Source organism: Danio aesculapii, chromosome 8, assembly GCF_903798145.1.
Source record: "Danio aesculapii chromosome 8, fDanAes4.1, whole genome shotgun sequence".
Classification (NCBI taxonomy): domain Eukaryota; kingdom Metazoa; phylum Chordata; class Actinopteri; order Cypriniformes; family Danionidae; genus Danio; species Danio aesculapii.
The window spans coordinates 35,179,008-35,205,474 of NC_079442.1; the positions used below are offsets into that span (position 1 = coordinate 35,179,008).

At 36.1% G+C, this 26,467-nt stretch overlaps 1 protein-coding gene across 1 annotated transcript in view; it reads right to left on the bottom strand.

The window, feature by feature from the left end:
* LOC130233677 (zinc finger protein GLIS1) overlaps window positions 1-26,467 on the bottom strand; it is a 154,902-nt gene that overhangs the window by 99,982 nt on the left and 28,453 nt on the right. The gene's annotated exons all lie outside the window — the stretch shown is intronic.

Here is a 26,467-nt window from a genome sequence, read left to right on the forward strand (position 1 = left end):
AAATTCAAATGAGATTGCACTTTTTCAAAAGAGGGCAGAGCTACAAATAACTATGCGTCAGCATTGTGGCAGATTTAAAAAAATCAAGACTAATGTCCTATGCTATTAAGGGAGAAATCGTCATTATGGGCAGGGTTTTCCCCCTCTGATGACATGTACAAAGGGAGAATGTCAATTTCTGCAAAGTGTAATTTAAACAAAAATTAAATTAATAAATTTGTACCATTAAAAATTGGTGATATCCACAGACTGCCCTACTGAAAAAAAACAGCTTAAACCAGTCTTAGCTGGTCGACCAGCCTGGTTTTAAAGGGGTTTTGGCCACTTCCAGCCATTTCCAGCCTGGTCTTAGCTGGTCAGGCTGGAAAATGACCCGCTAAAACCAGCTTGACCAGCCTGGTTTAAGCTGGACATAGCTGGTTTTGGCTGGGCTCCCAGCCTGGCTACGCTGGTTAAGCTGGTTTTAACTGGTCATCTCCCAGCCTGACCAGCTAAGCCCAGGCTGGAAATGGCTGGAAACCAGCCTGAAAGTGGCCAAAACCCCTCTAAAACCAGCCTGGTTGACCAGCTAAAACCAGTCAACCAGCCTAGGCTGGTTTAAGCTGATTTTTTCAGTAGGGTGTTGGAACACAACTGTGTTTAAACATAGCCATTTTTGCTTAATAGTTCAAATTTCTTAAACAGATTTAATATATATCTGATATATGGCAGTATATGCAAATTACATATATGAGATGAAAGTCTGTATTTGGATTACACATTTATAAAACATCACATATCATAATCATATAAATCAGATTCAAGAACCAGACAGAACTGTTGTATAAATATATATAATTATACACATATGTACATATTTGTAATTGCATTGGTTGAAAAAGATAAGTACTGTAAATGGCCATTACAATATGTTACTTACACATTTATATACATACATCAGATTTCTATGTAGGCTTTTTCAAGATTTATGAAATACTTGTTCCTGATTGGCCAATATTTTGAACTTAATCAATATATTGAGTCTGTTTATTATTGTTTGTTGTTTTTAAGTGAGATAAATCAGTGTGAGTGTACAAGGGGAACCAATTGTAGCAAATGTCATCAAAACAAAGACAAATATGGTTTCATAACGTTTGAAAATATTTCCAGAAAGAAAGCCAACACTCTTTTTGACTCCAGTGTGGGTGACCGCATCTTTCAAGTTTTTGTAACTTAATTTCAAAAATCTAATTTGCTCACAATGATGATATTAATAATGCATCACCCAGCGGACCCTGATCAAAACCAGCGACTAAAAATGTGCATAAAAGCCAAACCAAAAGACAAAAGGAGTTTTGGTAAGATATTGCTTCCAAGTACACAAAATGAGAAGGTGACAAGTAATTGCTTTAAACCCGGAAAAAATCAAGGGAAACAAAGAAATGAGTGTTGAGAGGCGTGAAGAAATGAGAGAAGGAGAAACAATGAAGCAGAAGGTCACAAGACACGCAGGTCCTGTAAAGCACATGCTGGATCTACTCAACTCTATAAACAGAAGAAACACACTTTTCACATCCATTCGAAGTTTTCAAAGAATAATAATGGTTGTTTATTAAATCTTGGATGTTTTTTTTTCTTGGCTTAGAAATCTCACAGTTGGAATGTCAAACTATGTTTGTGTATAACATCACTGCACGCTGAGCTAAAGCCAGAGCTTTCTTGCTTCATCTGGAGAGGATTGAGAGGTTTGTCAATGATACTGGGATAATTTCTTTCCACAAAAACGGACACACTTTTAATTATGTCCTGCTATTCTTGCATCCCTTTGTATGCTACTACAGATGGTTAACAATGACAATGTTCACTCAAAATATCAAAACGATCAACTTTGCCTTTTCAAAATACAAGATATGATGGTTGTAATCCACAAGTAATCTGAGAAAAACACATAGCCTATTCATCTTTAGCAAAAACTTTTTTAGTTTTATAGAACTGTATTTATATTAGTTGTTAGAACAATATGATAATTTGACTTTAAAATTTTGGTAGCCTATCTTAACTATGAATGCGCCACAAAAAGTCACCATGTAAGCAAATAGCTGTCGATTTGTTTATATTGTGTTGTTATGTTAATTCAATAGTTTTGTGTTCAAATATTATTATTTAGTAAAAACTACATTTAAATACCCCACAGCACTCTAATCCTATTTATGATGACTTTATTTGATGAGAGACCTTCATAGCCTGTAGCATGCATGTTTCATCACTATTCACACTATTACTTGTAAAAGCAGGAATTGAAATATTCAAGGTTTTTTGAGGCTTGGTCTCCACAATAATAAACTTGCATCTGCACTACATGTTTTAGAAAAGATCTCAGTCCACAATATTAAATGGTCTAAAACACAAATTAGAATGGCATCCGTTATAAACAACTAGACTATTGGGTTGAGAAAAAGGTTAAATTAGGACAAATCCAGCTTTCCGAGGCTCTTTGGAATTATGTGTCCAGGGCTAAATTTTTGAGAACCAAGAAATACGTACTCTGAACTATGTCTTCTGTTTTTGGTTTGTTTTCACAAATCCACTAGAGACCCTTGTGAACATTTTTGACAATCTGGGGGTGTATTTGAAATATGTTTTTTATACATTCATTTATTCATTTTCATCCACTTTTTCGGGGCCGGGTCTCGGGGGCAGCAGTCTTAGGAGAGAACCCCAAACTTCCCTCTTCCCAGACACTTCCTTCAGCTCCTCCGGGGGATTCCGAGGTGTTCCCAGGCAAGCTGAGAAACAATTTGCTCCAGCGTGTCCTGGGTCTTCCCCAAGGCCTCTTCCTGGTGGGACAAATCTGGAACACCTCCCTAGGTTGGTGTCCAGGAGGCATTTGAAACAGATGCCCGAGCCACCTCAGCTGACTTCTCTCTATGTGGAGGAGCAGCGGCTCTACTCTGACCTCCTACAGGGTGACAGAGCTCCTCACTCTATCAATAATGGTGCATCCTGCCACCCTGCGAAGGAAACTCATTTCAGACACTTGTATCCGAGATCTTGTCCGTTCGGTCATGACCCAAAGTTCATGACCATAGGTGAGAGTAGGACTGAAAGACATCTGAAGGACAGCACTGGACCCCTGCAGTTTGCCTATAGAGCAAACCGGTCTGTGGATGATGCAGTCAACATGGGACTGCATTACACCCTACAACATCTGGACAAACCAGGGAACTACGCAAGGATTCTGTTTGTGGACTTCAGTTCTGTCTTTAACACCATCGTCCCATCACTGCTCAAGTACAAACTGACCCAGCTCTCTGTTCCTACCTAGGTCTTTCAGTAGATCACCAGCTTTCTGACAGATAGACAACAGGTAGTCAGAATGGGCAAAATTACATACGACAGCCGCACCATCAGCACTGGTGCCCCTCAGGGATGTGTTCTCTCTCCACTGCTCTTCTTCCTATACACCAACAACTGCACCGCAAAAGACCCCTCCATCAAGCTCCTGAAGTTTGCAGACGACACTACTGTTATTGGTCTCATCCGGAACTGTGACGAGTCTGCATACAGACAGGAGGTGGAGTGGCTGGCGTTATGGTGCAGATACAACAACCTGAAGCTGAACACGCTCAAAACAGTGGAGATGATAGTGGACTTTAGGAGAAACCCCCCTGCACTCCTCCCACTCACCATCATGAACAGCACTGTGGCTGCAGTAGAGTCATTCAGGTTCCTGGGCACCACCATCTCTCAGGATCTGAAGTGGGACATTCACATAGACTCTATTGTGAAGAAAGCCCAGCAGAGACTGTATTTCTTTCGTCAACTGTTTAACCTGCCACAGGAGCTGTTCATACAGTTCTACTCAGCTGTCATCCAATCCATCCTCTTCACTTCAATCACTGTCTGGTTCGGCTCAGCTGCCAAAACAGACCTCCGTAAACTACAGTGAATAGTCCGGACTGCTGAACGAATCACTGGCACTACCCTTCCTACACTTCAAGAACTGTACTCTTCCAGAATGAATAAAAGGGCTCACAAAATCACTCTGGACGCCTCGCACCCAGCACACAACCTGTTCGTACTGTTACCGTCTGGTCGGCCATCTACCTAATAAACAGTTAAATATTCCCCAACTGTGCAATAAACATGTGCAATAGTTTCTCATACGCACTTGTACAGAGCACCTTATATCAATATACAATGCAACACTTTCTCCATTCGCACTTGTACACAGCACCGTATAATCTGTATATTTATAGCAAATCTGTACATAAAACTCAACATCCAGATTTCTTGACTAACTGCATCTCTGTTAAATGTTTATCGTCTTTTTTTCATATCTATTTTGTGTTGGTCACTTGTCACTTTATGTACACTGGAACCTTCTGTAGCCAAAACAAATTCTTTGTGTGTGTGAAGCACACTTGGCAATAAAACTGATTCTGATTCTGAGTAGGAACGTAGATTGACTGGTAAATCGAGAGCTTTGCCTTTCGGCTCAGTTCCTTCTTTACCACAAAGGACCGATACATCAACAGCATTATTGCTGCCGCTGCATCGATCCGCCTGTCAATATTACATTCCATCTTTTCCTCACTCGTGAACAAAACCCCAAGATACTTGAACTCCTCCACCTGGGGTGAGGACTTTCCTCCAACCTGGAGATGACAATCCACCTTTTTTACATGCCATACCATGTAAATCCACCAGAGATCGATGTATACATTTATGCATACGTCCTTCGCATGCACGTCCATGAGAGAAGCCGGTTGGCTTGTTGTACATGATATATTAGCTTAGGATCGACTGACCCACCAGGCCCCTTCCCTAAACTCAATTGATAGTGTTTTCGAAAGCAAATTAGAAGACAAAAGGCATCGCGACTTTGTGTTTCTACCACAACAACGCATTTTTTGGGGGGGGTTTGTTTTACCTGGTTTCTGAAATCGTCCTTCGCCTGACTCGAACCCCAGTCTGCCCCGCTATGCGTCCCAAGTCTGACACCGTTCATGGTGAACTTCCAAGCAAACCAGTCAAAAAAAAAAAGACAAAATGCAGATATATGGTACATATTTCTCAGTTCTCAAAAATGCATCCCTGGGCACATTCACCCAAAGCGCCAGTGTTGTGTCTAGCCTAGTTTTAGCCTGTATAGTGCACTATTAATTGCGCTTAAGTAAGGAAATAATAAAAATCTAAATGTCTTAGTTTTAGCCAGTATTCAGAATATGCTAAAATCAGAAAACATGCGAGCTCCATTTAGAATAGACAGGATATCTTTTTGGCTTGATTCTAGTAAGTGACACTGATAATCGGTTTCACAAGAAGCCTCAAATGCCACAAAGTTAAGGAGAGGGAAACTATACCGCTGATGTGAGGTGCAGAGAGAATATAGCCAGAAGCCACAAGAATTTGAGACCCAAATCTGTTCTACAGATTCTCAAAATTGCTCAATATCATATCTGGGATGCAATTCTACCCACAAGAGGCAGCTTGTGAAAACAATTTGCCATTAGCCCTTCAGCTAACTCCCTTTAACCCCCAAAACAGCTTTTTAAGCAACCACGAGGATCACAAGACAAATATGCCTGCTTTTGGAAATATCAGGTGAACCTCTGAGACACTGTTGATTAAGTGCATAGCAACGATAATGAATAATAGATGAAATGCCTTTGCTGATGGTGATGACTCTCCCCAATCGGCACTCTTGTGCAATGCAAAAATATGCACATCCAACCTGTATAAGTTGAGGCAAATGGCTCAGCATCAGGATACGTCACACTCCGCATGCTCCTTTTACTGTATTATTGTCCAACTCCAGAAAATGCTGCCAAGTTACATTGATTCAGATCCAAGTATGTATTAAAAGCCTTGCTCTATATGGAGAGAAACATTGGAGGGGCTTAAAGATACGACGCTTTGTTATATTAACAGAATTAGTCACGGCGAGGCTAAATAAGAGAAGCTCCTCCACATGTGGATATTTGGACAGACTGTTAGATTGGATTTATATTGGATTTGCAGTGGTAATACACTATTGGATATTGCTCTGGGTTTTGGTGGATGTCTGTGAAAGCAGCAGTTGTGAAAGCTGGGACAAAGAGAAGAGTGCTCAGACAGCAGTGGAACCCACAGCCAACTTTTCTTTTAATTTACAGTATAATTACTGGGTTTTATTCTGCTATTCGTGCATAGGGACAATAAGGTGGAAATTAGAGGCCAAATTCGAACCAGAGTTATTGATGGTGATTAAAAGAAGTGTGCCATCAATGGATTAAAAATGAAAAGATTAGTCTTTGTGTCTTTGAAAAGTTTTCTAAAAAAAGTTTAGATCTGTTTACATGGATCTATGAAAACAACTAAAAACGCTGCATTATACACAGCAGGCCAGTGGCTGTAGATGTACTTTGCCATTGAGTTTGAATTGAATTTACAAACAGACATGGAATATACGTGTAATAAACTGTATTTCAAATAAAATGCATACATATTTCAGCTACCTTCCCCAAAATGTTTGTCATGATATACTTTGCTTTGGAAGAAAGAAAAGAAAGAAGGAAGGAAGGAAGGAAGGAAGGAAGGAAGGAAGGAAGGAATATCAATGAATATCAACTTAATGGCTATGTGAAATGTTCAAGTGAAAACCAGTTGTTGGTTTGTTCATCATCAACAAAACAAAAAAAATTATAAAATAAAATAAAATATTATGAAATAAAATAAAACAAAAAAACATTAAATAAAATTATATGAAATAAAATAAAATAAAAAAATTATAAAATAAAATATTATAAAATAAATTAAAATAAAAAAATTATAAAATAAAATAAAACAAAACAAAAAAGTATAAAATAAAAATAAAATATCATGAAATGAAATAAATTAAAATAAAATAAAACAAAAAATGTATAAAATAAAAACTATTGTAAAATAAAACATTATAAAATAAAATTAAAATATTATAAAATAAAATAATAAAATAAAAAATATTATAAAATAAAATAAAGAAGATTATAAAATAAAATAAAAAATATTATAAAATAAAAAATTTAATATAAAATAAAATTAAATAAATATATTTTTTAATAAAATAACAAAATAAAACAAAAAATATTATAAAATAAAATAATAAAATAAAAAAATGTATTATAAAATAAAATGTAATAAAAACAATTATGGAAAATTCTAAATGTCTAAATTCAAAATTCATTTAGTATAAACAGAATTGCTGCTGCTTTATGTCAACTATGCAAGTGCAGAACAGATTTAATAAAAATCTTGATATATATCACAGAGACCCTTAAAATACCTCCTTTCCCAAACTACTCATCTGCATCTCGCACTGAGACGCACTGGTTCTCATCTATACCTGGAAGACGGACAGAACACAGAGGGCATGTTTCTCCAGACCTCTGATCCTCCACCAAATGTAAGACAGGGTAAAGGAGGGGGCAGGTTTGCAAGCATTCAGAAGCTATTAAAGAATGACAGTCTTGGGTGTGAGATCATGCGCTGTGGTGCCAAAAACACCTGAGGGTAAAGCAGAGCTGCTGATAAAGACCAGACTGAAGTTCTGGCCTCATTCACAAAAACACCAGAACAAAATCTCAGCTGAGAGGAGAAAAACACTGCTATAATCATTCACAATACACAACAATATGAGGACTTTGGACATACAGCAAATAACAAAGCTGTTTTATATGACAAAAGCTACCATTCTGTGTAATTAATTTATACAGACATGTCAACTTTTATAAAAGGTATAGCAAAGTCTGTGCTCATAATCAAGCACTATTTTGATTCATCTCTGATTTGGTTGTATATTTATTTTAAAGCACACTGTTTTCTATGGATGTAAATAAAAAAACAACTCTAAAGTTAGCATGTTTCCATACAGTATAACTTGCCCAATTATGTTATATATTGCCATTTTTTTAGAAAATCAATTAAACATTTTCACCATGAGTTAGAGTATGTCACTCAGTGTAACAACAGTCCATGTACCAATATTTCATTCATTCATTCATTTTCTTTTCGACTTAATCTGGGGTCGCCACAGCGGAATGAACCACCAAGTTATCCAGCACTTGTTTTACACAGCGGATGCCCTTCCAGCCGCAACCCAACACTGGGAAACACCCACACGCTCGCACATACACTACAGCCAATTTAGTGTCTCCAATTCACCTAATAATTTAAAGATGGAGCAGGCCCCATCTGGTGTGTGAACTGCTTATGCAAATGAACAATTGAAATATATTAATAGAACATTTTAATGTCAATAATATAATTTCTGGGGTGGCGCAGTGGGTAGTGCTGTCGCTTCACAGCAAGAAGGTCACTGGTTCAAGCCCCGGCTGGGTCAGTTGGCATTTCAGTGAGGAGTTTGCATGTTCTCCCCGTGTTCGAGTGGGTTTCCTCCGGGTGCACGGGTTTCCCCCATAGTCCAAAGACATGCGGTATAGGTGAGTTGGGTAAGCAAAATTTTTCAAAGTGTATGTGTGTGAATGAGATTGTATGGTTGTTTCCCAGTGATAGGTTGGAGCTAGAAGGGCATCCGCTGAGTAAAACATTTGCTGGATAAGTTGGCGGTTCATTTCACTGTGGCGACCTCTGATTAATAAAGGGACTAAGCCGAAAAGAAAATGAATGAATAGTAATATTTCTTGTTCTGTATATCTAATCAAATAAAGCCTGGGAGAGCATCAGACATAAAACAGTTTAAAATGTACTTATTGCTGATGTCTCAAATGCAGAGATTGCAAATGTAGAACCATTTCTAAATATTTTTGCATTCAGGATCAGTTATGAAGATACTGTACACATAAAGACAGAATGATTTTAGCATTTTCTTTTTAGACTTTTTAGCAATTTTTTTGTATTAAATGGATAAAAAAATGAAAAATCCGTCATTCAAATCAAAAGCTGTGTCTCATTTCAGAGGCTGCATTCTTCGAAGGATGCAGACTTGAAAGGTGAGTCCTTCGAAGTTCACACAGGCCGAGCAGAGCGTTTTAAAATGAGACAATCTAACCTACAGAGGACAGATCTCATCACCTGGCAACCATAAATGCTGCTGTTAATATGCAGTAATTAAATTTGGATTGACTTTTATTTCTAAGGTAATTTTAGGACTTATTTTAAGAGATCTGAAGGCAAGGGAAGGTTTACAGAAGCTGGAAATATATTTCCTTTGATCCATACATGTACACATTAGGCATGGGCCGGTATAAGATTCTGACGGTATGATAACCTTGCATAAAAATATCACGGTTTCACGGTATTGTGATTACTGCTCTAAAATATACTCTGTTTAAATGTCTGGGTAAAAAACTAAAACTTTTTTCCCTTTTAAACACAGTATATTTTAATTTAAGAAACATTTATAATATTTTGTAACAGTGAACATGTCAGGCTAAATGAATTATTCACTTCTGCTGTCTTCATTTGTTTCAAAAACAGATTTTTTTACAATTTAAAATGGCATCTTTTCTGCTGGAGATACTGTTGTCCTAAAAAACAAACAAAAAAGTAAATAAAAAAAATCTTACACATACCTTAGGAAGGATATTGCAGAAAATTTTGATGGTTTGAAAACCTTGACTTTTCCAAACTGTGGAATACCTTGAAAACGGTTATCGTCCCATGCCTAGTACACATAAAAATGTAATCTGTCTAAAATATCACTCTTTCGTAAGACATGTCATACTCTTCTTGCTTTTAAACATGTGTTTAAATATCCAAGTGAAATAAACCTAATTCATACATTTAATCCAAGATTTCTTTTAAAAACGTCCTGCCGTTATCAGCACACAAAGAATCTTGGGATGTTCAAGATGCACTTCTCCTCTTGTCTTTTTCTGCCTTATTAACTTGTTAGTGGGGCTAGCAAAGGTGGCCATTACTATTTCTAGCGCTCACACTTTGGGTTAGGGATTAAACGTTGACATCTGTGCATGAAAGATAGCTCAAATCATGCGGCTTGTTGAGAAAAGAAGATCTATTACTTTTATTTAAAAAAAGAAAGTGATCGATTGTTTTACAGTTGTACCTGGCGGACCTTAAGACAAACAAAATCCTTCAGACCTACTTAATATACAATAGGACTTAATATAAATAAATCAGAATAAAAAATGGCAAATATTTTCTCCAAGGCTACACTCCAAACATGATATTTGCTGTTTGTTCAAACTACTTATATGAGATAAGCTGAAAGAACACAATTCTTGAGTTTTTAGGGAGGGACAACATCATTGTTTCATGTTCAATCCACTTTAATTTGTAAAACTTATAATCTTATAATTGAACTTATTTCCTTCATGTTGTCCCAACATAAATCGATTGTGTGGAACTCAGCATTTTTATAGTGTACGAAAATGCATGAATGTTTAGCAATTTTGGTTGATTTTGTTGATTTAAAAGCTACATTTAAAGTCCTAAATAAAAATAATCAATATTTATAATAATAAAATTTTTATTTTAGTCGAGTGTAAAACGTGACTAAATCTGTTAAATCACAACAGTTTTACTCACTTTAAGTAAAGTTAACTCACCACTTTTAAGGCAACAGGTTTCTCACTTTTCTAAGTAATTAATTGCTTTTTATTGTAAATTGTTTGCATTCAGATCCATTCTTTGATGCCTTACCTCTATCTCATGTGCATATGCACGCACACTTTTTTTGTATACAAATTTAGACTGCATTTACACTGTATGTTCAAGTGACCCAATTCCGATTTTTTTTTCTCCCAAGTGGCACAGACCGTATTCGACCCATGTGCAGTGTAGTCAGAATTATTATAGGCCGCGAAGGATCCATTGATTGTTACCTGGCAAACGAAGGACACATTTTGAGGCTACATTTAAGGGAGCCTTCTAATTTTTTGAAATGAGACAGCTTTTGTCCTGCTGCGATGACACAGCTCCCTTCGAATGCATCCTTCGGAGGATGCAACGTCTCTGAAATGAGACACAGCTAAAGATTCATCATTCAATTCAGCCTTCATTTGGGTTTCTTTCTTTTGTTGAGCACAAAAAAAGAATGCTGATAGCTGGGACCCAGCGACTTCTGTAGTAGCAAAAGAAATGTCCCAGCAAGCAGCATTTTAAAAAATATATCTTTTCTCTATCAAATGTAAATCCAATATTCAATTGTGTTCAACAGAAGTAAAAAACTCAAAAAAGTTCAGACACTTGAGTGTGAGTATATATTAAGTTTTGGGTAAACTATCCATTTAACTCATCTGAATGAATGAGTGGTGAGTAAACTATGATAGAAATGTCATTTTTGGGTGAACTATCCCTTTAATAAACTAAGCCCTGACTTGAAGTCCAAAACAAAATTCATATGTGAAGCAAAACCTGTTAAGAACCCCTGATTACAGTCCCATACAGTAGGAGAAAACAGTAAATCCACCCCCCAACCCCAAAAACCCCACCGCTGGACCACGGGACTCTCTCCATCTGATCAGCAGATGCGTCGATCGGCCATTATTAAATGTAATTGGTGGTAATCTCAGGCGATTTTTTATTTCGGTGACACTTCATTTTCTACAATTCTCGCCTCCTGCCTTTCAAGTCACCTAAGTGCAGCATTAAGTGCTGGAGTGAGACCGAGCTTGTGCCAGCATTTAATGTTTTCAAGTCTTCAGAGATGCTGGCAATGGAAAGCAGATGTGTGAAGACACAGGAATACAAGACAGCGCTTCAGTGTGTGCACGTATGTGTGTATCAACGTCAAACACGTGAGTCTACACAACAACAAGCTGCCAAAACCACAAGATAGATGCATCTGGAAATGCGCGGTGACATCTCTACTCGGGCCACTTTAGCAGCATAAATCATAGCATCCGCACTTAAACAGTTAATAAGCAGCTGAAGTCTCTGATGCTCTTCTCCTCTTGTCTTTTTCTGCCTTATTAACTTGTTAGTGGGGCTAGCAAAGGTGGCCATTACTATTTCTAGCGCTCACACTTTGGGTTAGGGATTAAACGTTGGCATCTGGGCATGAAAGATAGCTCAAATCATGTGGCTTGTTGAGAAAAGAAGATCTATTACTTTTATTTTAAAAAAGGAAGTGATCGATTGTTTTACAGTTGTACCTGGCGGACCTTAAGACAAACAAAATCCTTCAGACCTACTTAATATACAAAGGGACTAAATATAAATAAATCAGATTTAGAAAAATGGCAAATATTTTCTCCAAGGCTACACTCAAAACATGATATTTGCTGTTTGTTCAAACTACTTATATGAGGTAAGCTGAAAGAACACAATTCTTGAGTTTTTAGGGAGAGAAAACATCATTGTTTCATGTTCAATCCACTTTAATTTGTAAAACTTATAAACTTTTAATTGAACTTAATTCCTTCATGCTGACCCAACATAAATCGATTGTGTGGAACTCAGCATTTTTAGTGTATGAAAATGCATGAATGTTTAGCAATTTTGGTTGATTTTGTTGATTTAAAGGCTACATTTAAAGTCTAATAAAAATAAAAAGCCTAAATAAAAATAATCAATATTTATAAGCCAAATTTTTTATTCAGTCGAGTGTAAAAGTGACTAAATCTGTTAAATCACAACAGGTATACTCACTTTAAGTAACGTTAACTCATCACTTTTAAGGCAACAGGTTTCTCACTTTTCTAAGTAATTAATTGCTTTTTATTGTGAATTGTTTGCATTCAGATCCATTCTTTGTTGCTCTCCGTCTATTTGATGCACATATGCACGCACACATTTTTTTTGTATACAAATTTAGGCTGCATTTACACTGTATGGTTCAAGTGACCCATTTCCGTTTTTTTTCTCCCAAGTGGCACAGACCGTATTCGACCCATGTACAGTTGAAGTCAGAATTATTAGTCCCCCTGAATTATTAGCCCCCTTGTTTATTTTATCCCAAATTTCTGCTTAACGGAGAGAAGATTTTATCAACATATTTATAAATACAATAGTTTTATTAACTTATTTATAATAACTGATTTATTTTATCTTTGCTGTGGTGACGGTAAATAATATTTGACTAGATATTTTTCAAGACACTTCTATACAGCTTAAAGTGACATTTAAAGGCTTAACTAGGTTAATTAGGTTAACTAGGCAGGTTAGGGTAATTAGACAAGTTATTGTATAACGATGGGTTGTTCTGTAGACTATCGAAAAAATATTTAGCTTAAAGGGGCTAAAATTTTGACCATAAAATGGTTTCTAAAAAATTAAACTGCTTTTATTTTAGCCAAAATAAAATAAGACTTTCTCCAGAAGAAAAAATATTATCAGTCATTCTGTGAAAATTTCCTTGCTCTGTTAAACATCATTTGGGGGAAAAAAAAAATCAAAGGGGGCTAATAATTCTGACTTCAGCCTTACGGAAAAAAAAAATCACATGGATTCAGATTTACTCAAATCAGATTCAGGCCTTTCATATGTGGAAATTTATCTGATATGAATCGGATCTGTACCCTCGTGTCTGCAGTGTAAGCACATAGATCAGATTTTCACCTGTCAATGTGAGTCGTGCATCATTAAAAACCATAGCTAATGACGTCAGGTCTAACGCTTTCATTTCAGATCAGACTTCAGCAGAGTCCCAAACCTTAAATCTCATACACGAGGACTAAAAAAAGCTTTTATATTGTCAAGTAGAACAAGTATTTAAGCACAAGTATTTAAGTTAACGAGAGAGAGAGAGAGAGAGAGAGAGAGAGAGAGAGAGAGAGAGAGAGAGAGAGAGAGAGAGAGAGAGAGAGAGAGAGAGAGGGAGCACAACATCCACCACGTAAACAATATAAACTAAAACTATTGCATACATCACGTGCATAAATCACTCCATGGAAATGACATTAAGATGCCTACTGGTTCAAAAAGGTCTAGATTAAAAGAAGATAGCCAAATAAGAACGTTTCTGTCATAAACTATAGTAAACACACAAAAGTGTAAAAAAAAAAAAAAAAAAAAAAAGTTTCAGGAAATTTGTGAAAATGAGTTTACTCAACTTAAATCCAGTCAAGTGCAGTACTTGAGTTGAAAGTTGAGTCATCTCTAAAAAGCTCCATGGATAAACTAAAATATGAATCTCTGTTTTCTTGTTAAACTGTTTCACACGATTTGCCATTTCATTATTTTAAAAATACAAAGCTGTACCATGTGAACTATTAAGCAAGTTTACTGTGTTGGAAAAGCCTTGCAATCAATATGTGATGCGAATGTTAAAATGTATCAAGCACTAGAATAAACGTGTTTTGTGGTAATACCACAGTATTGTAAAGGGAACTGTGAGTCTTTGTGGATTTATAATCTGCTCTATAATAGGGTATATGCCGAGCTAGTGTTGTTCCCATACTGATAAACTTCCGGTGACTGGTTATTGTGAGTTTTTTTCCATTTTACATGGTTCCTTTTACAGCATCGATGTTGTAATGTTATTAAAATACAATCAGTTAAACAGACTTTGGCATTCATTCAGTTGCTCAAGCTTAAAACAAGACAAAAAGCTGTTTACTCGCACGCACCTGTCAGAATCAGCAGGCTAGCGCAGAAGCTCCATTGAATATACTGGGGTAAAATAAATGCTCATATTATAAAGACATGGCGGGGAAATTTTTAATTTAATGCAGTGCTTCTTGTACAATCTGAGACACACTTTATATCGGATATCACTCAGCCAGTGGAGATAGCTGATTTTTAAAGAAAACAGACCTTAAGCGCGCCGATTTTGAAATGGCATACTGTTCACCGGAAGTGCTTAACCCAGGTTACTGGCAAATGAAAAGTCCTATTAGCATGCTTCGGCATGTAACCTATTACATCTGAGAAAAAAAGAATAAAGTTGTTGGATTTTCACAGCTTCTGGTCTTCATTAAAGCTAAAAACTGCAGCAAACTGTATCTATAGGGAGTTTTAAAAAAAAATCTTGGTAGACTCAAATTTCTCCAGTGAGTTTGTGTTGCACAACCTTCTAAATGGATATGATTAATAAACAATTAAAATAAGTTAATTATATATTTGATTATATTTCCTTCTGCCCTACCCTAAACACCATAACAACCCATAGCATTTTCTTCAGGAAAAAACAAAGCAATTGACTCATATTTTTTGACTCTGCTTTTCTCACTGTCTTCTTTGTTTTCCTTTATGTCTTTTTTCATGCAGAGACAGGGTCAGCAGACACCTGAGCTGTGGGCTTATACTGAATCCTCAACACAACCGCAGTGTCCTGCGCAGATGTTGCGTATTATCGACAAGAGCCTTTTCCATGTTTAAATCTTATAACTCGAGTCTATATTTGTGTCTCCACACAGACCCGGAACTTATTTGTTTGCTTAGTAATGAAGGTTTGATTGAAAACCTGAGGGTACAACGAAATGAAAAATAACAAAGTCTGGGGAAAGGATCCCTCAAACAGGTGCTCGGCCCTGTATAGACAGGGAGAAAAAAAATCCCGATTAAATTATGAGGGACTGAAATGCTTTGTTTTTCTTGCTGGATTATTGGTACCACTAGACTGGGTTTTACATGAGGATGAAATTGGTTTGTTATGGTAGTTTCTATAAGAAGACGGTCCTGGTTTGTGTTTAAGTTCTAAAGATAAAACACCATATTTAGCGTACATATATTCTTAAGCCAGTATTATTATGTCAGAAAACAAGGTTTGCTAAAAGAAGAAAAACAAACTGAGATGGCCTGATTTATTGTTAACATAAAAACCTTAATGAAAAAAAGATTTTAAATTAAATGAAACGCAACTAAATAAACCAAAACAATAAAACATACATGTAAATGTAGATATACAAATGTACATCTAGACGCACCGGCCACTTTATTAGGTACACCAGTCCAACTGCTCATAAACACTAATTTCTGATCAGCCACTTAAATGGCAGCAACTCAATGCATTTAGGCATGGTCAAGACGATCTGCTGCAGTTCAGAGCATCAGAATGGGAAGAAAAGTGATTTAAGTGACTTTAATGTGGCAAGGTTGTTGGTGCCAAACGGGTTGGTCTGAGTATTTCAGAAACTGCTGATCTACCTGGGATTTTCATGCACAACCATCTCTAGGGTTTACAGAGAATGGCCTGAAAAAGAGAAAATATCAGTTCTGATGGCGCAAATGCCTCGTTGATGCCAGAGGAGATTGGCCATACTGGTTTGAGATGATAGAAAGGCAACAGTAACTCAAATAAACAAGCGTTACAACAGAGATCTGCAGAACAGCATCTCTGAACACACAACACGTCCAACCTTGAGGCAGGTGGGTTACAGCAGCAGAAGACCACACCTGGTGACCTCCTGTCAGCTAAGAACAGGAAACTTAGACCACAGTTCGCACAGGCTCACCAAAATTAGACAATAGAAGATTGGAAGAACGTTGCCTGGTCTGACGAGTCTCTATTTCTGCTGCAACATTCAGATGGTAGGGTCAGAATTTGGCATCAACAACATGAAAGCATGGATCCATCCTGCCTTGTATCAAAGGTTCAGGCTGGTGGTGGTGGTGGTGTAATAGTGTGGGGATATTTTCTAGGCACACTTTGGGCCCATTAGTACTAACTGACCATCGTGTCAATGCCACAGCATACCTAAGTATTATTGCTGACCATGTCCATTCCTTTATGACCACAGTGTACCCATCTTCTGATGGATACTTTCAGCAGGATAACGCACCATGTCTTGAATCATCTTAAACTGGTTTCTTAAACATGACAATGAGTTCACTGTAATTAAATGGCCTTCACAGTCACGAGAACTCAATCCAATAGAGCACCTTTGGGATGTGGTAGAAAGGGAAATTCGCATTATGGATGTGCAGCCAACAAATCTGTAGCAACTGCGTGATGCTATCATGTCAATATGGACCAAAATCTCCGAGGAATATTTCCAGTACCTTGTTGAATCTATGCCACGAAGGATTAAAGCAGTTCTGAAGGCAAAAGTGGGTACAAATCGGTACTAGTAAGGTGTACCTAATAAAGTGGCCAGTTGGTGAATTTACACACACAAATGATTATGTGCACATTCAGTCGTAATATGACTGAACTACATAAACTAAAATGGGTAATTAATGGTATTATTTACTCTTGTCATTCAGTTTGTGTGAAACAAAAAGAATAATCCATACAGCTTGTAACAACAAGCAAGTGTAAAAATACAACAGAAGCAGAATACTGTAAGTTTATTTGTACTTTTTGGCACTTTTTGCTTACATTCCTTGGACCAAAAAAAAAAGCTTATGAGCTTATGGTTTTGAAACCAAGTAAATGCTGAGTAAATAATACCAGAATATTTATTTGTGGGTGAGCTATTCCTTTAAGCAACCATTCACAGCAAAATGTGCTGGATTCTCTCTTCTGCAACCACATGAGAGGTTTCAGTTGCACAGACAAAATTAATGTACAAATAATATGCTTAAAGATACCCTGTAACGTTAGACCTACACAAGACTTCATCAAACAAAAGAAGAAGGATGGAGGGACAGATGCAGCTGGCCACTGATTTCGTAACAGCCTCGGCTCCTAAAACAGTCCGAAACTGACCGCAGACTACTGAACACAAACAAACACAAAACACTGCCTGAGCTACTCCTACGGTCCAATGACTAAACCGCACGCTTGGACAAGAGACCCTTATAAATCAAAGCTCATGGTGATTAAATCATTACAAGGTAATTTCAAAACTGTATCATCTATATGAATACCCCCCCAAAAAAAGATAATCCTTCCTGACCGGGATCAAGCAGACTTCTTGACAAGCTTCCAAAGATTGTGATCAGTGCTGATGCTCTTCTATAGTGTTCTTGTAATTAGTGGGTTCCTCTTGGGCATGTCACCACCTGCTGGCGGCTGGCTGTCACTGGAGGAGCCTGCGAGTCTGTCCTCAGTGGACTGACGTGGGTGGATCTGGACCACCATCGCTTGGGTTTCCAGTAAGCGGCGGGTGAGGCTGGATCAGGGTGGTGCTGGAGAGCCTGGCAGAGCCACCGCGGTGCCCATTGTGCCAGAGACGGTGCTCATGGCTTTAGTTTTTTTGATTGGTAACACATAGGCTCTCATCAGATCATCAAATACGGTACAGCGCCGCTCCTGCCATCTCGAACTCAGTTTTTCAAAAGTTTTCCAAAGCCACAAGAATTCAAGTCATCCTTCAATATCAGTGTTCAGTGACTCTGAAAAGCAAGAGTCTTCTTCAATACTGTCGCAACAATGATCATCATCATCTTTGGTCATTTTTATCATGACTATTGGATAAAAGACTTGGTCACTGTAATCCAAGATGAGGTGTCTGTGAAAGGTATTTTGCTGAAGTAAAGACGGTTAACTAACATGGGCTTATTTTTGGAGCTCTGACTTTATCTAACATTGGCTTCATTACACTTTTTCTTTCACTGAATGTAGGGATGCACCGATATCATACCGATCCCTACTGCATTTTTTTAATACAGTTTTTATATCTCTAGTGCTAAACTCAAATAATATATATTGTTTAGTAAAAATAACAGACTTATAGGCATATAATTTAATAAATATAACTAAATAATTCATATAAAGCACATAATTCAATAAATATGACCATATTAATTACATAAAATTAACAGCTGCACTGAACAAAATATTTAGCACAGCTTTGTATGCTTAATTCGAACAAGGAAAAATATTCACCCTAAACATTCAATTTTCAAACCATTTTTTACTATTAAATTAATATGCAGACAGATTGTATTTCTTGATAAGTAATGCTTAAGTGAATGATCTGCCAGATAGAACAAGTAGAAAATTACTTTTTAGAATTAGAAGGTTCTCTCTGCATTCGCCCTCTTTTGTTCACCCCAATTTGCAAATTGAAGAGAATTTTGATAATGTACATTTAGAGTCTCTGTCATGTTAATGTACGAACGAGAACTGCTGCACACATATTGTTTGCAATATGGAATGCAAAAACTTTCAATATCTCAACTCATTTAGAGCGCAGATAGAACCATATAATTTCAAGGTGACGATTTATTGTGCTTTATTAGCGGAGATAAAGATCTGCAACTCTCTAGTGGAATATAGTGTACTGTATTTATTTAATTTTTATTTTAAATTCCAGACAGAATACAACTTGCTACATTTGAGCACTAAATCAGATTATCAGAAAGCAATCATTTCTAAAGAATAACAAGACACTGAAAACAACAGAAAATTCAGCTGTCATCATAGAAATGTATATATATATATATATATATATATATATATATATATATATATATATATATATATATATATATATATATATATATATATAATATATATATATATATGTATCACAAAAAAAAAATAAAAATCACCATTTAACTAAAGCAACATTTAACTAAATGATTGGTACGGAATCTTGTTGTATCCCTTTAACAATAACAATGAGCTGTTTTACAGTGAACAGTAGTAAGAAACGGGTTCATGAATAGAGCTCTCATTTTACGGTCTACCTCCTAGAGGATGAGGTTACTGGAAACAATTTTACATCAGGCCCAAGAAATCTATAGAGTGTGAAATACTGGGGGTGATTACAATGTAAAGGCATCGGTAGCATGAGGCTGCTCTGCATTCCTGTGTCTTGTGCTGTAAAAATGTACAGCTTTAACATTAAACCTCATCACAGGCTGCTGTTTTGGCTTTTATGGGATCTTGACGGGTCTTTGGGGCACTGTAAAAAACACAAGAACGTTGGGACCTCGGAGGTCCTGTGATACTGCCGCAGTGAAACTGTATGGCTTGTATTACGCCGTTTCTGTTTTGTGTGTGTGTGTGTGCGCAACTGTTTTGTTTCTGCACGCCTTGGTGGTTATTCTAAGCTTTTTTTTTTTAATGACAAAACAATCAGGCCATGTTTGAACAGAAATAGAGAGTTTCTTTAGGAGCAAAATGCTTGGGTTTCACTGTTTGCCCTCTGAAGTCATATTTAAACACTCTTGTATTCCCTTCAAAGATTATGGGAAATTAATTCCATTTGAAAAATCTCTCTTCACACTAAATCAGGCTGTCAGGGCTGTGACTTAATAATCCAGTTCTCGCGTAATCCTTATTATGAAAACTGGCCCTTTTAATTAAAAGTGAAATGCAGACTTGTACAGTGTCCAACGTCCTAGGCGCAAATTCCTGTATTGTATGAGTCAAGGCTAATATTTTCATTTGGAGCATTCCTAAGGTGTGACAGCTAATGGTCAGCGCGCCATTTCCAATAAATACATGACGAATGGAGTTTTACTATACACTTTTCCGCAGCCCTATTAGCCTACTTAATTTTAACAGACTAGAAATAAAGGCGCATTATAAAAATTGACCAATAACGAGCCAATGAATGTCCTATCACTGCCTGTAAGCCAAAGGCATCTCTGTACACAACTGTACTGGCATACATTTCCGAGTACGGCGTTCACTTTAGGCTGCTTCCAATATTTACGAGCAAGCCTGAAACTGTGAGCGAATTCGATTGAATGCAGATGGCAGGAAGTTCCACTCAAAATGACAGTGGCCAAATTCAACCGCAAAACATGAGAGGAACCTCACAAGCACACATCACAGATCCTCTTTCCAAATGAGAGTACACTTGTCTGAAGCTGGAGACCGTATACATACATCATTTCTATTCATCTCTTCAGGAAAGACGCATTCAATTGATCAAAAGTGACAATAAAGACATTTATAAAGGTTAATGATGCCATTATAATAAATTACATCTATTATAAAAGATCTACTTTATTTCACTAACTGCGACACTGATTCATTATTACTTTTGAGTCTTTTTAGATTGAAGCCATGTGATCATTGAGCTGTTTTCGTTTAACTCTGAGGATTTTGCTGTCCCACTAAACATGAAGCCAGCATCATTTTTCTTCATTATATAATGTATTAAAATTGGATAATTGGTCTTTATTTAAAGTGCCCCATTATACCTTTTTGAATTTGACCTGTTTTAACCTTTTTTGCAAATATAATAGGTAAACATGAACTTAATTGCCAAAACAAGTCACAGGGAATTTCAGTTTCAATTATGAAACCCTGTAAATTCAACGCCAGTGTAAGATGTCAATATGATGTTATTTTGACGTAACATCAAGGTAGTTTAAATCCATTGTAGGGATTTAAAATCCAATGTAAATTTGTCATTTGAAATTGAAGCTTTCAGATGAATAAAACTTTTCTTATATTATAACATTTTTATGTCATTATTTTGTTGGTCAAAAAGGCATCAGTATGTGTATGCCCAACCGATGTCAGGGTTTTGGCATCAAATCGATTCGCCGTTTTGAGGTGTTCTTTGACGTCATGCTTGATGTCAATTTGATGTTTGATTTGATTTATTTAATTTGAACAGAAAAATCATCCATAAAAATTCTTTAACCAAAAAAAAATACATTTCAACATGGTGGAAATGGAGCAGGATGAAACACAAGCTTTTTATTTTTCCACCCCATTACCACACACATCATTCGTCTATTACTTCAACTTATTTCTTCTTTTGCTTATCTCTTGTTTTTACATGTGACATATGAGATTTATATGAGACATATTTGAGCCTTTTGGCATCTTTGACATATTATATGTTTGATTCCATTAGTACATTTACATTTTATAACATAGACCAAACAACCATTATTTGAAATTTCATCATACATTTCTCATTTTATTCTTTTTAATCACCTCTAATATCCCTTTAATAATATATATTTATACAACTTTTTAAATTGATTAATATCCTGACATTGTTTGAGAATCTGTTCCATAATTTCACACCACATTCAGCCACACACACATTTTTTAAAATTCTCCTTGTTTTCAGCCCCTAAAATGTTGTTCATCTCTCAGATTATACCCCCCTTGTCTTTCTTCTTTTTCGTATGCATTTCAAAAGTAATTTAGTCCTAGCTTTAAACATAAATTGTGCTGTTTAAAATTTAACCAAATCATTGAACTGAAGTATCTCCAATTTAAAAATTAAAGGATTTGTATGCTCCAAATACCCCACATTTTCTATCAGTCTAATTACTTTCTTTATTGCACATAAGGATCAAATGTTAGATTTATTTGTATTCCCCCAAATTTCAACATAATAACTCATGTATGGCAATATAAGTGTGTTATATAATACATTGATTTATTGTGCAGGATAAATCTTGGTTTATACACTATTGCTAATTTTACTAATTAAACTAATTTTATGATACAATACAACTTAACTGCATATACGCTTTCTATAACTTCATTATCTATTTTTAAATCTGTATTATGACTACTTTTTAATCTCCCAAATAGCATAACCTTTGTTTTACTTATATTTAATGACAATTTATTTAAATCAAACCACAATGCCAATTTATTAATATGATCCCAGAACAAAATACTGGTATCATCCACAAATAAAATAAACTTAAACAACTCTGATATCTTACACATATCATTAAATGTAAATTATAAACAATATTGAACCTAAAACTGATCCTTGAGGTATGCCACAAATTACATTTAGATTTGAAGATTTATGGTTGCCAATTTTCACAAACTGTTGGCCATTTTTAATTTTTAAATAACTTATCCAATCTAAGGCTACTCCTCTAATACCATACCTTTCTAATTTATTTAACAATATATTATTATTTATTATAACAAACGCCTTCTTTAAATCTATAAAAATTCCAAATACCTTTTAATCTATCTTATTAGTAATTTCCTAAATAATTTCTGTTGATGCCAGAGATGTTGATCTGTTTTTCCTGAAACCATCAGCTAATGCTCATCAGCTAAAAGGTTGTGTTTCTATGAAATTATTAGGCCTTTCAGCAAAAAGTTTACACAAAATTTTTTAAAAAACTGAGATACAGTATAGAAACAGGCCTATAATTTGTAAAGAAGTGTTTATCTCCAGATCAATAAAGTGGATTATCTTTGCATTTTTCATTTTATTTGGAAATTTACCAGATTGGAAAGATCTATTACAAACATAGGTTAAAGGTTCTACAATGTCTTCAATCACTTTCTTAATTATATTCATATCATGTTGTTTTGACATAAAGGTGTCCACTGGGTTGTAGCTGATTTGAGTTGTTGACCTCATATTGAGAATATATTATTGTGACAAAACATTTATACTAGCACAAGGCTATCAATAAATGTGTCAGTCAAATAGATAGGCAGTTTTAATTGTTCAGTTCAGTTGTTTATTCATCAATGGTTACAAACCACTTTGGCCACAAAAAAAAACAGATCAGCAAAAAAAGACAAAAATGTGATCCACATAATAACAAAACCAAGTTTTGAGAATCTATTACTCGTTGTCCATTTTAATCAAGCAAAAATCTACTTCGTGCCAAACCGTTGATATGTGATGTCACCATCAGGAGCATAAGATGTCAACAATGCACCAAAAATCTGGTTGTGAACTGCCATCATACACAAATAAGCCACTGATTTGAGCTTTAACTACAGCACAACTTCAACAAAAGACCTTTAATAAGGTGTATTATTCAGGGGAAAAAAAGGTGACACTAGCACCATGCTACTGAGAAATGGAGTTAAAGTAGTAATGTTACGTATAATGACACTTTAGCCCAATACAAAGGAAATCCAACGAATCACACGAATCATCTAAGACAAATAATTTGAGAGGTAATTTGAAATGTATATGTATCTGTAGATAATGAATGTGTTTTTTGACTTTAGCTGTACGTAAACCTGTCGTAGAAGACCTCAGAAACAAATGAGGAACACTTTAAAAAGGCATAATAGTGGGATTTTAAATTGAAATGTAAAATTAATTGGATAATTGGCTTTTATTAAGATATAAACAAACACTATGATAACTGATTTGTAACAAAAATGAGTTGTTGTTTTTGCTGGGATTAAAGCAGAACACAAATAATAGCATGCGCTGTTCAATAAGCAACAAGCATTCCAAGCTGCATCAGAAAACCAGCAACCAGTGTCCCATACAGTTGTTAGAATGCAAAACACAAGTTATGCTGGTAACCATGTAAACAATGCACATGTAAACAATTCATTTATCGTTATTGTTAAAACCTGCTAGTGTTGAGCTAATACGCACGCACGCACGCACGCACGCACGCACGCACGCACGCACGCACGCACGCACGCACGCACACACACACACACACACAAAATTGCATTACATTAAGAAAATCCATTAAAAAACATTATTATACTACAATATTATCAGACATTTGTCATTATCAGGACCCTTAAAGATTCCCTCTTGAACTATTATACATTATATATAGATGTTTAATGTGAAATTCTCAATTTTCTCTCCCTCATGTTGTTCTTGTGCGTCACACACATTTTTGAATGTCTGTGTTCACTGCAGTATGTGTGCTGTAAATCTGTCACCATATAAAGCCATAGTGTCTCTTCAGAAGACTTGGATTTGGATAAGACCCATCTATAGATTATCTTTACGATGCCATTGACCTTTTTGGGATCTTTTAATCTTCAGGGGAACAGACTTTTAATGAAGAGGCAGAAATCTCTCAAGTTACATAAAAAATTCTACATCTGTGTTTGAGAAATGAACAAAAACTTGCAGTTTAAAACAACAAGAACACCAGGTTTAAAATCATATTATATTTTTGGGTGACTTATATCTTAGACAGTAAGCAGAGTCTTAAATAAAACTATAAATTGTAATATCTCAATATAACAATGCATTGTTACAACAATAACCAATTATCTAAGAAAAACTGCAACCACCGGTTTATTTTTTAGGCACATTTAAGTGTATCTGTCTGCGAACTGCAAGAGGGGGGCGTAACATGAAGGATCGTAATTTGTAGTAAGTTAGAGAGGCGAAACTTGCAGTTATTGGGATCCCATTGAACCATGCGAGATGTCACAACGAGATGTTGTTGGCAAGATGGCGGACATACTTACCAGAGAATGTTTTCACCAGATGTCTTCATGAGTTTTCTTCAAATTTTCCACAACCAATTCATTTAATATATTATCATATTCATTCATTTAGTAACTCCACCATGCAGCTCGCTGACTTCATCATCCATTTTGTCATAACAGTTAGCTTAGTCATTAAAAACTGTGATGGTTGGGTTTAGGTTTGGGGAAGGAGTAGATGTTAATAATGATGATGATTGAGTTTAGCGTTGTTGTATAGACGTTAATAACTGTGGTGGTTGGGTTAAAGGTTTGGGTAGGTGTAGACATTTATAACTGTGATGGTTGGGTTTAGGGTTGGGGAAGGAGTAGACGTTAATAACTATGATGGTTAGGTTTAGGGTTGTGGTAGGTATAGACATGAATAACTGTGATGGTTGGGTTAAAGGTTTGGGTAGGTGTAGACATTTATAACTGTGATGGTTGGGTTTAGGGTTGGGGAAGTTGTAGATGTAAATAACGATGATGGTTGGTTTTAAGGTTGTGGTAGGCATAGACAACTGTGATGGTTGGGTTAAGGCAGTGTTTCCCAACCCTGTTCCTGAAGGCACACCAACAGTACACATTTTCAACCTCTCCCTAATCAAACACACCTGAATCAACTTATCATAACATCAGAAGAGACTCCAACACCTGAAGTTAATGGGTCAGAAAAGGGAGACATCCAAAATATGTACTGTTGGTGTGCCTCCAGGAACAGGGTTGGAAACACTAGGTTAAGGGTTTGAGAAGGTGTAGATGTTATTAACTATGATGGTTGGGTTTAGGGTTGTGGTATGTATAGACATTAATTACTGTGATGGTTGGGTTAAGGGTTTGGGAAGGTGTAGATGTTATTAACTATGATGGTTGGGTTTTAGGTTTGGGGAAGGTATAGATGTTAAAAACTTTGATGGTTGGGTTTAGGGTTGTGGTAGGTATAGAAATTAATAACTATGATGGTTAAGTTAAAGGTTTGAGTTGGTGTAGACATTTATAACTGTGATGGTTGGGTTTAGGGTTGGGGAAGGTGTAGACGTTAATAACGATGACGGTTGGGTTTAAGGTTGTGGTAGGTACAGGCAACTGTGATGGTTGGGTTAAGGGTTTGAGAAGGTGTAGATGTTATTAACTATGATGGTTGGGTTTTAGGTTTAGGGAGGGTGTAGACGTTAATAACTATGATGGTTGGGTTTAGGGTTGTGGTAGGTATAGACAATTGTGATGGTTGGGTTAAGGGTTTGAAAAGGTGTAGATGTTATTAACTATGATGGTTGGGTTTTAGGTTTGGGGAAGGTGTAGACGTTAATAACTATGATGGTTGGGTTTAGGGTTGTGGTAGGTATAGACAATTGTGATGGTTGGTTTAAGGGTTTGGGAAGGTGTAGATGTTAATAACTATGATGGTTAGGTTTTAGATTTGGGGAAGGTGTAGATGTTAATAATGATAATGGTTGGGTTTAGGGTTGTGGTATGTATAGACATTAATTACTGTGATGGTTGGGTTAAGGGTTTGGGAAGGTGTAGATGTTATTAACTGATGATTGGGTTTTAGATTTGGGGAGAGTGTAG